The sequence below is a fragment of the Salmo salar genome, chromosome ssa13, assembly GCF_905237065.1.
Source record: "Salmo salar chromosome ssa13, Ssal_v3.1, whole genome shotgun sequence".
NCBI classification, from domain to species: Eukaryota; Metazoa; Chordata; class Actinopteri; order Salmoniformes; family Salmonidae; genus Salmo; species Salmo salar.
In genome coordinates this window covers 104,213,700-104,225,299 of record NC_059454.1, presented here as the reverse complement: position 1 = coordinate 104,225,299, position 11,600 = coordinate 104,213,700, and positions in this window count along the sequence as shown.

Below are 11,600 nucleotides of genomic sequence, written 5' to 3'. Positions count from 1 at the left end.
TAACAATACAAGGGACGAGACCCGTAATAACAATACACGGGACGAGACCCGTAATAACAATACACGGGACAAGACCCGTAATAACAATACACGGGATGAGACCCGTAATAACAATACACGGGACGAGACCCGTAATAACAATACACGGGACGAGACCCGTAATAACAATACACGGGACAAGACCCGTAATAACAATACACGGGATGAGACCCATAATAACAATACACGGGACGGGACCCGTAATAACAATACACGGGACGAGACCCGTAATAACAATACACGGGACGAGACCCGTAATAACAATACACGGGATGGGACCCGTAATAACAATACACGGGACGAGACCCGTAATAACAATACACGGGATGAGACCCGTAATAACAACCAACAAGACAATGATGATCAGAGGGCACATATATACAATTACTAATCAGGGGAATTGGAATCAGGTGTGCGTAATGAGACAGTTCAGTGACGCCTGGAGCGGGAATCCGTGACAGTAGGCTACAATATAGGTGACCTTGCACCACTTTTCACAGCCTGGTCTCATAGACTAGATGTAACATAGTAAATGTAAATTCGGGAAACTCAAATTAGTATGATATGTTAATTAGCAACTTTGCAACTATTTAGCATGTTAGCTAACCCAAACCTTAAACCTTTAACCTAACTCCTAACCCTAACCTTAACCCCTAACCATAATCCCTAACAGTAGTATTAGCCACCTCAGCCAGATTATAAACTCTCCAAAATCTCAATTTAAAATAATGTCTTACATGGCTCTTAGATTACCTACTCACTTTAAACTATTTGATAACTTATAACCATGTTATAACTGTTTTATAATTAATGTTCCTGAACCCTGAACAGCTGCAACTGTTTTACCAAACAGAGAAAACTAGAGAAGACCCACAAAGGCCTGTTCTAAAGACTTCCACACCAAACCAATGGTATAAACATCATATGGTGTGACTTTAAAATAGCCCTCTGACTGTGCTGCAGCAGCAGGTTCTGCTCTGCCTTGTGGTAAAGGCGTGTACCTTTGGCAAAGGGGAGGGCTATGGCATGCTAAGAGAGTGGGGAGACAGGCAGATAAAGAGACAGAGACACAGACAGAGACAGAGAGAGAGAGAGAGAGACAGAGAGAGAGAGAGAGAGAGAGAGAGAAAGAAAGAAAGAAAGAAAGAAAGAAAGAAAGAAAGAAAGAAAGAAAGAAAGAAAGAAAGAAAGAAAGAAAGAAAGAAAGAAAGAAAGAAAGAAAGAAAGAAAGAAATTAATTGAGGGAAACAGAGAGAGAGATATCTGTTAGGCGAAATACTGCAGTGTGCAGTAACAGCAGCGAGATGTGTGGCCTGTTGCCATGAGAAAAGGACAACCAATGGAGAACAAACAACATTGTAAATGCAACCTATAATTATCTGTTTATATATTTTCCCTTTCATACTTCAACTACTTGCACATTGTTACAACACCTGTACATAGCCAATAATATAACATTTGAAATGTATATATTCTTTTAAAACTTTTGTGAGTGTAATGTTCACTAATGTTTCACTTATTTATTTCCTTTTTGTTTGTCTATTCCATTTGCTTTGGCAATGCAAACATATGTTTCCCATGCCAATAAAGCCCCTTTGAATTGAATTGAATTGAGAGAGAGCGAGAGAGAGAGAGAGAGAGAGAGAGGAAGAGTCTGGCCGAAAGTTTGGTGACATTTACTGCTTCCTCTCATTGATGAACTGAAATGTTACCTACAGTGATCGCTCCCTAAGCACAGCAAATCAGTTAACACAGTCCATAGTGTAGATGATTTTGCAGCAGGAATCTACCCCTCCCTTTGCCAGTCCTCTCCAGGCTATTCTCTCCTCTAACCTTCTGCCAACCCAGGAACCCCCCTCCCTCCCTCCCCCAGCCTGTCCCAGGCTGCCCTCCCCTTCCCCTGCAGTTCACCTAAATAGCTAACAGGTACTGTCCCATCTCAAAACCATCCCTGACGCCTCCCTTGACCCACTGCAGATCACCTACAGAGCTAACAGGTCTGTGGGCAACGCTGTCAACATGGGCCTATACTGCATCCTCAAACACCTCGATAACCCAAAGACATATGCAAGGATATTGTTTGTGGACTTTAGCTCTATGTTCAATACCATCATCCCAGAACTGCTACAAGACAAACTTTCCCAGCTAAATGTGCCCAGCTCCATCTGTCAGTGAATCACTGACTTCCTGACCAACAGGACTCAACATGTGAAGCTGGGAAAACACTTTTCAGCACCGAAGCGCAACAAGGAAGCATGCTCTCACCTCTACACTACTCACTCTACACCAATGACTGCACCTCCAACGTATCTCAAATCAAATCAAAGTTTATTTGTCACGTGCGCCGAATACAACAGGTGTAGACCTTACAGTGAAATGCTTACTTACAGGCTCTAACCAATAGTGCAAAAAAGGTTTTAGGTGAAGTAAAGTTAGTCAGGCTGATTGAGGTAGTATGTACATGTAGATATGGTTACATACTACCTCAATCAGCCTGACTAACCGGTGTCTGTATGTAGCCTCGCTACTTTTATAGCCTCGCTACTGTATATAGCCTCGCTACTTTTATAGCCTCGCTACTGTATATAGCCTCGCTACTGTATATAGCCTGTCTTTTACTGTCTGTCAGATGACAGACAGTAACACTAGATACTAGACTGGTTGGTCTCGTCACCAACGGCGAGGAGTCCATATACCGTGCAGAGATCAACCAGCTAGTGGCCTGGTGCAGTTGCAATAACCTGGAACTCAAAACAGACAAAACCGTGTAAATGGTGGTTGACTTCAGAAAACGTGACAGCCTCTGTACGCCCATGTAGATATTCCATAAAAAATCTGCCGTTTCCAGCTACAATAGTCATTTACAACATTAACAATGTCTACACTGTATTTCTGATCAATTTGATGTTATTTTAATGGACAAAAATGTGCTTTTCTTTAAAAAAACAAAGACATTTCTAAGTGACCCCAAACTTTTGAACGGTACTGTATATTCTTTTTAACTCATTCACTCTGTTGAGAGTTAGAATAGTAGAATACACCAGGTGCAAGTTCTAAATTGGGTTGTGCATCAGTAGTTTTACTCCTGTCATGTCAGTCACTGATAGTCAGTCAATTAGCCATGTCAGCTAACAGTTTTAGATTATTAAGCTAGTTTTGCGGTCTTCTTTCTATATTAACTTGTTATCATGGTCAAATTACCAGCCGGAAGGCCCCTATTGATTTTGTTAGTCAGTCTCACTCAGATATATTAAAAACAGCTAACATTTCTCTCCACCCCGTGACAAAATGAGAAGAATTGCAGCCAATATGTTTTTAAACTGCAACACTTGCTCTAAACCCTATGGCAAAATCAGTTTTGGTTCTTAAATCATAATGAATAAAAGGGGGAAGGGCCTGATCCTAGATCAGCACTCCTACCCTGAGACGCTTTGTGACTATAGTCTACAGCGTCCAGCAGCAGCAGCAGCAGCAGCAGCGTACTAGGCCTGTGATCCTCCTGGCTTTGAGGACCTGACCTGCAGGCTACAGGAAGGATGGGAAGGGCAGGCAACATGGTGATGTAACACACCAGTGATATAGAGAGGGAACACCAGAACACACGGGATGGGGATGTGTATTACTGTGTGAGAGCCTCTGAGCTGAAGGATGCCTGGTTTAGTGAAAAGGTCATCTCGCTTGCCAGACTCAAGGCACTCCACGGCACCTTTGGGAAGAGACTGGTGGTTTCAACATGGAATGATACAGTAGTAACTTTACTATAATGCAGGTTTTGTAGCGTCATCTAAGCATAGATGCTCTTGAAAAGCAAAGTACGCAGATTTACACCAAACAACAACATATAAATAATGGTAAAAAATGATGTAGTGTAAGCATTTGTAATAAATATTGCCACTAAATTCTTCCTTTCAATTTCCCCATTTAAAGAAGTGTGGGTCAATCGCATTGGCCAATAACTGTTTAATCTTCTTGTGTGTAATATGGTTATTAACTGTAAGGAATGCTTTGTAATGTGTAGTAGTGGTGTAGCCTGCTTCCAGATCTGGTTTTGTTGTCTTGCCAACTGCTATCATCTGGATCCAGGCTAGTTAATGGTGTGGTCTGGTCAGGCTCCACTCTCTTTGTTACGGTTGCAATCAAAGCTATTTGCTATTTCCTGGTCCTGAAGGTCACTGTGTGCTCACTGTGCCAGGCAGCAACGGGAAAATATCTCTCTTTTCAGAGGAAAATGCCCAACCTGTAGTCAATTCTTTAAAATACTTGATCGTTTGCTCTAGCCTGCCTGGAGTGCCAGATGGGCGGTGTTTGCCATTTTGGGACTATTCTATTAGTTCATTAACCCACGCGAACTCAATCAAGCAGAGATAAAGTATTTTAAATGATTTAAATTAGTATTTGAACCCAGGTCTGGTTGCAAACATAGATGGAAACCGTTGAGATATGCTGTGCAGAGAGCCTTGGTTGGTTTACAATAGATGAGATGTTAGAAGAGTTGCCAGGATGAAAACTCTGTCTGGTGAGATTTAGAACCCTATGGAACCAGAAATAGTGTGCTGTGTGTTAGTAGTCTTGTGGGTTGCTTAGGGTTGCACTCCTGCAAGGACCACCCTCGCAAAATGTTATTTTGTAGTCAACCATAAATGTGGTTTCTGGGATCACATTTCCTTGTCATCTTCGTCAGCAAGATAATAATTAGTCTCCAGTCCACTGCAGTGCACCAACTGGACTGGAGTTAAGTCTGTGGCTGGCGTCTCCTTGCATCGTCATCAATGCTTTAGTCCACACAGTTGTGTTTTCTCCTTCTGGATAGTATTTTTGAACCAAAACCTCAGACCTGCAGTCTCTCATTTAACTTAGTGCAGACCCTTGCCTCTTCCTTCCACAGTAGAAGCTCCTCTCACAGCTGTGAATTCAATCCCTCATGGAATGTTTTCTTCATCCCTTTAGTGGGTTCGCCCCAAATAGCACCCTATTCCCCTATTTAGTGCACTGTGTAGGGAATATAGGGAGCCATTTGGAACGCAGCCCTGTAGTCCTTCCTACAGTAAGAGCTCACTCAGTGCAGTGGTACCTTGGCCAAGTAAATTCCTAACTCTGGACCAGCAATTACGGTAGGTCAACTCAACGATGATTAGCTGTGTGCATTATCAGCATTGTCAAATTGTACTGCAGCCTTGAAATTCCCATCCACAAAAAAATCCACCGAACCATCACCCTACAAATTCATTTGGCATAAAGACCAGCTAGCTTTGTACTTGGAGCCAATTCAATTGAGCTACAACTTGATGCTGCATTTCCGTTTGTACTGTAACCCCTCATTGGGGTCAGAGTCAGTGGGATAGAAATGTACAATTAGGAGTAGGCTTTTGCTTTTAATTTCTGCCCCTCCAACACAGCCCGTGAATTTGGGCTACAAATAAGAGGAGACGTCCTGGCCTGTGGCTTAGTGGTGACGATCCCACAGAAGCCCTGTGATTCGTTAGCATGGCGGGGGGGGGGGGTTCATTACACCAATCAAGCATAGCTAAAGTATCGGAAAGATTTAAAATATTTGAACCCCAGGTACTGCTGTGGCAGTCATAAAATTTTGTCAGACAGTTATTGTCACGCAAAAGACTACCGGCCTCACGGTAATTGACCGTTAACTAACATCAACACGTTCATCATCTCCAAGCCTCCACACATACAAGCCGCTGATGCGCCCCTTTGGAACATCTACATTTAAAAAAGTCTAATAATGTCACGTCCTGACCAGAAAAGGGGTCATTTTGTTATTGTAGTTGGTCAGGACGTGGCAGGGGTGTGTTTGTTTTGTGTGTTTCGGTTTTTTGGGGTTATGTTCTATGTTAATATATTTCTATGTTCGTTCTAGTTCTTCTATTTCTATGTTTAGTTAATTGGGCTGACCTTCAATTGGAGGCAGCCTGTTCCTTGTTGCTTATAATTGAAGGTCCTATTTAGTAGGGGTGTTTTTCCATGGGTTTTGTGGGTAGTTGTTCCTTGTATAGTCAGAGCACCTTACAGGACTGGTTTTTGTCGTCGTCGTCGTTTATTATTTTTGTTAGTGTTCACGTTTATAAAAATAAAAGAAGAAGATGAGCACTGCACTCGCTGCGCCTTGGTCTACTTTTTACGACGCACCTGACAAATAAATCAATTTAATTTACACCTTATCAATAAATTCATTATTTATTTTAGTCAGGTCTATAGAAACATTATGATACCGAAGAAAATATATTTCAGAAGAACAGAATAGCAATAATGCTGTTAGCCTTTGTTATCTGGCTATGCTGCATGCCATAGTCTGTCGGTTTGTTCATTTAGCAACTAACCAGAATTAAGTCCAGTAGAATTATTTTATTATTATTTTATTTTATATGATTATATAGTAAGAATAGTATTAGTTGAACTGAGCTGAATAAAATAGAAAAGGTAGTTTACCCATCATTACGTAGCGAGTGCGCATATGAAGTTGAGTATAAAAAAAAGTGAACATTTGATACATATGCTAGATTTGGACTTATTTGGGAACTTTAGTTGTGTGATTTTTGATACAAACCTAGAATATCTTAGAAATCAAAACTTATATCGGCTGCATGATGCAACTACAGGCTATTGCGATCTGTTCCTTGCCTCAGGCTGCACACACTGGTCTCTCATCAAGATGTCATATTTTCACCCATCAGACTATTCTCAACTGAATTTTGTCTTTACTAATATGTACCATTTGTTTAGATTTGGAATGGCCCATTATCCAATGGGCAGGGAGAGAAAATACATGTCATCTGTATGCACTCCAATAGCGAATGGAGGTTCTACCATATATCGCTTTCCTACCGGCCTCCACGCATCAACCACTGTTTGAGGAGCATGCTCTCGCCTAAACTCTGTATACCATGGGCTCTCCAACCTTGTTGCTGCAGCTACCCAGTGCTTAATTTGGGAAACCAAGTGAAATCTGTTTGGGAACATCGACAGTAACGTTAACATGTTTTCGCAAACAAAACATATTTCACTAAACTGTGAAATATGCATAATAATACTGTCACGTCCTGACCATGGTAAGATGTTATTTTCTATGGTAGAGTAGGTCAGGGCGTGACAGGGGGTGTTTTTCTATGTTTTGTATTTCTATGCTCACGTTCTAGTTTTGGTATTTCTATGTTGGTTTTGTTTGGGATGATCTCCAATTAGAGGCAGCTGGTCCTCGTTGTCTCTAATTGGAGATCATACTTAAGTAGGATTTTTTTTCCACTTGGTGTTGTGGGATCTTGTTTTTGTATTGCTCAGTGAAGCCTGCAGAACGTGACGGTCGTGTTTCTTTGTTTATTGTTTTGTATAGTGTTCTGAGTATAATAAATGTTATCATGAGCACTCAACACGCTGCACCTCGGTCTACTACTTACGACGATCGTCACAGAAGATCCCACCACCAAAGGACCAAGCAGCGTGGTCAGGACAACTGGACATGGGAGGAGATTCTGGACGGGAAAGGACCCTGGAGTCAGGCTGGGGAGTATCGCTGCCCGAGGGAGGAGATTGAGGCACCAAGAGCAGAGGGGCGTTATTATGAGGCACTATACCAACCACGAGGCAAGTGCGAGAGGCACCCCCAAAAACGTGTTATGCGGGAATGCGCACTGTGTCGCCAGTGCGCAGCTACAGCCCGGTGCAAGCCGTGCTAGAGTTGCCGTGCTAGAGTTGCCACAGTTGCCGTGCTAGAGTTGGCATTCAGCCATGAAGGATTGTGCCGGCTCAGCGTTCCTGGTCTCTGGTGCGTCTCTTCGGCCCAGGTTATCCTGCGCCAGCTCTACGCACGGTACCCCCAGTTCGCCAACACAAACCTGTGCGACCTGTTCCAACACCCCGCGCTTGCCGGGCTATGGGGGTATCCAGCCAGGATGGGTTGTGCCAGCCATAAGCTCCAGACCTCCAGTGCGCCTCCACGGCCCAGTATACGCTGTGCCTGCTCTGCGCACCCGGCCTCCAGCGACGTTCCCTCGTCCAGAGCTCTCAGTGACGTTCCCCAGTCTGGAGCCTCCAGCGACGTTCCCTAGTCTGGTGAGACCTGTTCCGGCTCCACGTACGAAGCCTCCAGTGATGATCCATGGCCCGGAGCCTGTAGGGATAATCCATGGCAAGAAGCCTGTAGGGATGATCCATGGCCTGGAGCCTGTAGAGATGATCCATGGCACGACGCCTCCAGTGATAATCCATGACCCGGAGCCTCCAGTGATGATCCATGGCACAAAGCCTCTAGTGGTGATCCAAGGCGCGGCGCCTGCAGTGACAATCCATGGCATGGAGCCTGTAGCGACGGTCCGCAGCCCGGAACCTCCTGAGACGACCGGCAGCCCAGAACCTCCTGAGACGGCCCGCAGCCCGGTTCCTCCGACAACGATCCACGGTCCGGGGTTACAGAAGCAAAGGGATCAGCGGGCGGAGCGGGGGTTACGCCCCAAACCGGAGCCGCCTCCTCTGTTAAAGGATCCGCGGGATGAGAAGGTTATGTGTACTGCACCAGAGCCGCCATAGACATTAGTTACCCACCCTACCCTCCCTTTAGTTTTTTTTGGGGGGGGGTGTTTTGTTTAGGTGCGGTCGGAGTCTGCACCTTTGGGGGGGGTACTGTCACGTCCTGACCATAGTAAGATGTTATTTTCTATGGTAGAGTAGGTCAGGGCGTGATAGGGGGTGTTTTTCTATGTTTTGTATTTCTATGTTCTAGTTTTGTTATTTCTGTTGGTTTTGTTTGGGATGATCTCCAATTAGAGGCAGCTGGTCCTCGTTGTCTCTAATTGGAGATCATACTTAAGTAGGGTTTTTTTCCACCTGGTGTTGTGGGATCTTGTTTTTGTATTGCTCAGTGAAGCCTGCAGAACGTGATGTTCGTGTCTCTTTGTTTATTGTTTTTGTATAGTGTTCTGAGTATAATACATTTTATCATGAGCACTCAACACGCTGCACCTTGGTCTACTCCTTACGACAATCGTCACAAATACAGTCCACACTCAAAGGCCTTTTGAAGTATAGGCTAGACCAATTATGGACCAAAGACATCATAGTCATTTTGTTTGATGTTTTTCTACCATGCGTAATATGCGGTAGGCTAAGTATTGATAATTATAAACTGGGTGGTTAAAGCCCTGAAGGCTGATTGGCTGACAGCCGTGGTATACCACCTGTATGATAAAACAATTATTTTACTGCTCTAATTACGTTGGTAATCAGTTTATAATAGCAATAAGGCACCTTGGGGGTTGTGGTATACAGTATGGCCAAAATACCACACCCCCTCCTGCCGTATTGCTTAAAGATATTCCGTTTTTTCCGGGCCTGGGCTCATAAGCTTATGCATAAGCTACAGTATGATTATGGGAGTTTTTAATTAATTATCCCCTTATCCCCATTTCATTGTTTTCATAGTTTTTTGGGTCTGTGAAACAAAATCCACAATGTTTTACAGTTTCAACCAGCTGTTGAACTTCTTCAAATTGATCATCACAGTGAGGTGAGTTTTAAAAGCACATTCTGTTTTAATGATACTTATTTGATGTGATTTTCCATTGCATTTGCATTGATGTCAGAGTGGTTAAAGGAACAATAGAGCCCTGAGTACCAGGCCATTAGGACCTGATGGAGGGACAGTAGAGCTCTGAGTACCAGGCCATTAGGACCTGATGGAGGGACAGTAGAGCCCTGAGTACCAGGCCATTAGGACCTGATGGAGGGACAGTAGAGCCCTGAGTACCAGGCCATTAGGACCTGATGGAGGGACAGTAGAGCCCTGAGTACCAGGCCATTGGGACCTGATGGAGGGACAGTAGAGCTCTGAGTACCAGGCCATTAGGACCTGATGGAGAGACAGTAGAGCCCTGAGTACCAGGCCATTAGGACCTGATGGAGGGACAGTAGAGCCCTGAGTACCAGGCCATTGGGACCTGATGGAGGGACAGTAGAGCTCTGAGTACCAGGCCATTGGGACCTGATGGAGGGACAGTAGAGCTCTGAGTACCAGGCCATTAGGACCTGATGGAGGGACAGTAGAGCCCCGAGTACCAGGCCATTAGTGACCTTATGGTAGTTAGCAAGTTGGGTACTACTAAAGCATGTCCAGAGTGAATAAAAGGAGTTTTCTGTAAACGGTAACGTGGAATTTTACTGTGGCCATTACTCATGACGGCCGTGAGGCGGAAATAGGGTCACCACAACAGCCCTACAACACAGGTCTTTCCGTCTGTCTATCCATCCATCCGTCTGATTTGCTGTGGTTAAGACAAAGAAAAAAAACTGTACAAGCACAGCAGCACACAGATGCCAACTTCTGGCACCCCTATGATGTTGAAGTCTATGGATTAATGTGGTTTACCTGAGAAAAACTGCCTGTCAGTTTAAGATTCTTCAATTCGATTTTGTCTTTGGGATTGATGTAACGCCCTGGCCATAGAGAGGTTTTTTTTTGTTCTTTATTTTGGTTAGGCCAGGGTGTTACATTGGGTGGGCGTTCTATGTTCCTTTTTCTATGTTTTGGTATTTCTTTGTTTTGGGCCGTGTGTGTGGCTCCCAATCAGGCACAGCTGAAGCTCGTTGTTGCTGATTGGGAGTCACACATAAGGAGCATGTTTTTCCTTTGGGTATTGTGGGTAATTGTTTCTGTTTTGAGTATTTTCCTAACAGGACTGTTTGCTGTCGTTTTTGTTCATTTTGTAGTGTTCTCTTGTTTTTTGAATTAAAATTCTAATAATGAACACATCCTCTGCTGCACCTTGGTTCCCTCTTCCAGACAGCCGTTACAATTGAGGACAGAGAGAGAAATAACTGTCCAGCTGCTGTTGATAATAACAGACTACATAGTATCCCAACCTGGTCTAAGAGCTTTTCATATTATTCTGTATGTAAATCTGGAACACTCCTTTAGTGTTATGTGTTGAGTTTGGTATGGATGCTTACTTAAGACTAGGTGACAAATCTTTCGATGTGCCTTTTTGTTACGTTACCGCCTTACTTAAAATTGATTTAAAAAAATTCCCCTAGTCAATCTACACACTATACCCCGTAATAGCAAAGAAAAAAAAACGTTTTTTAGTCATTTTTGCAAATTGCATAATCAACTGAAATATCACATTTACACAAGTATTCAGACCCTTTACTCAGTACTTTTTTGAAGCACCTTTGGCACAGTTACAGCCTTGTGTCTTCTTGGGTATGACGCTACAAGCTTGGCTCGCTGGTCACCATAGCAGCACCCACCTGTAGCACGCGCTCCAGCAGTTATATCTCTCTGGTCACCCCCAAAGCCAATTCCTCCTTCGGCCGCCTCTCCTTCCAGTTCTCTGCTGCCAATGACTGGAACGAACTACAAAAATCTCTAAAACTGGAAACACTTATCTCCCTCACTAGCTTTAAGCACCAGCTGTCAGAGCAGCTCACAGATTACTGCACCTGTACATAGCCCATCTATAATTTAGCCCAAACAACTACCTCTTCCCCTACTGTATTTATTTATTTAGCTCCTTTGCACCCCAGTATTTCTATTTCTACTTTGCACTTTCTTCCACTGC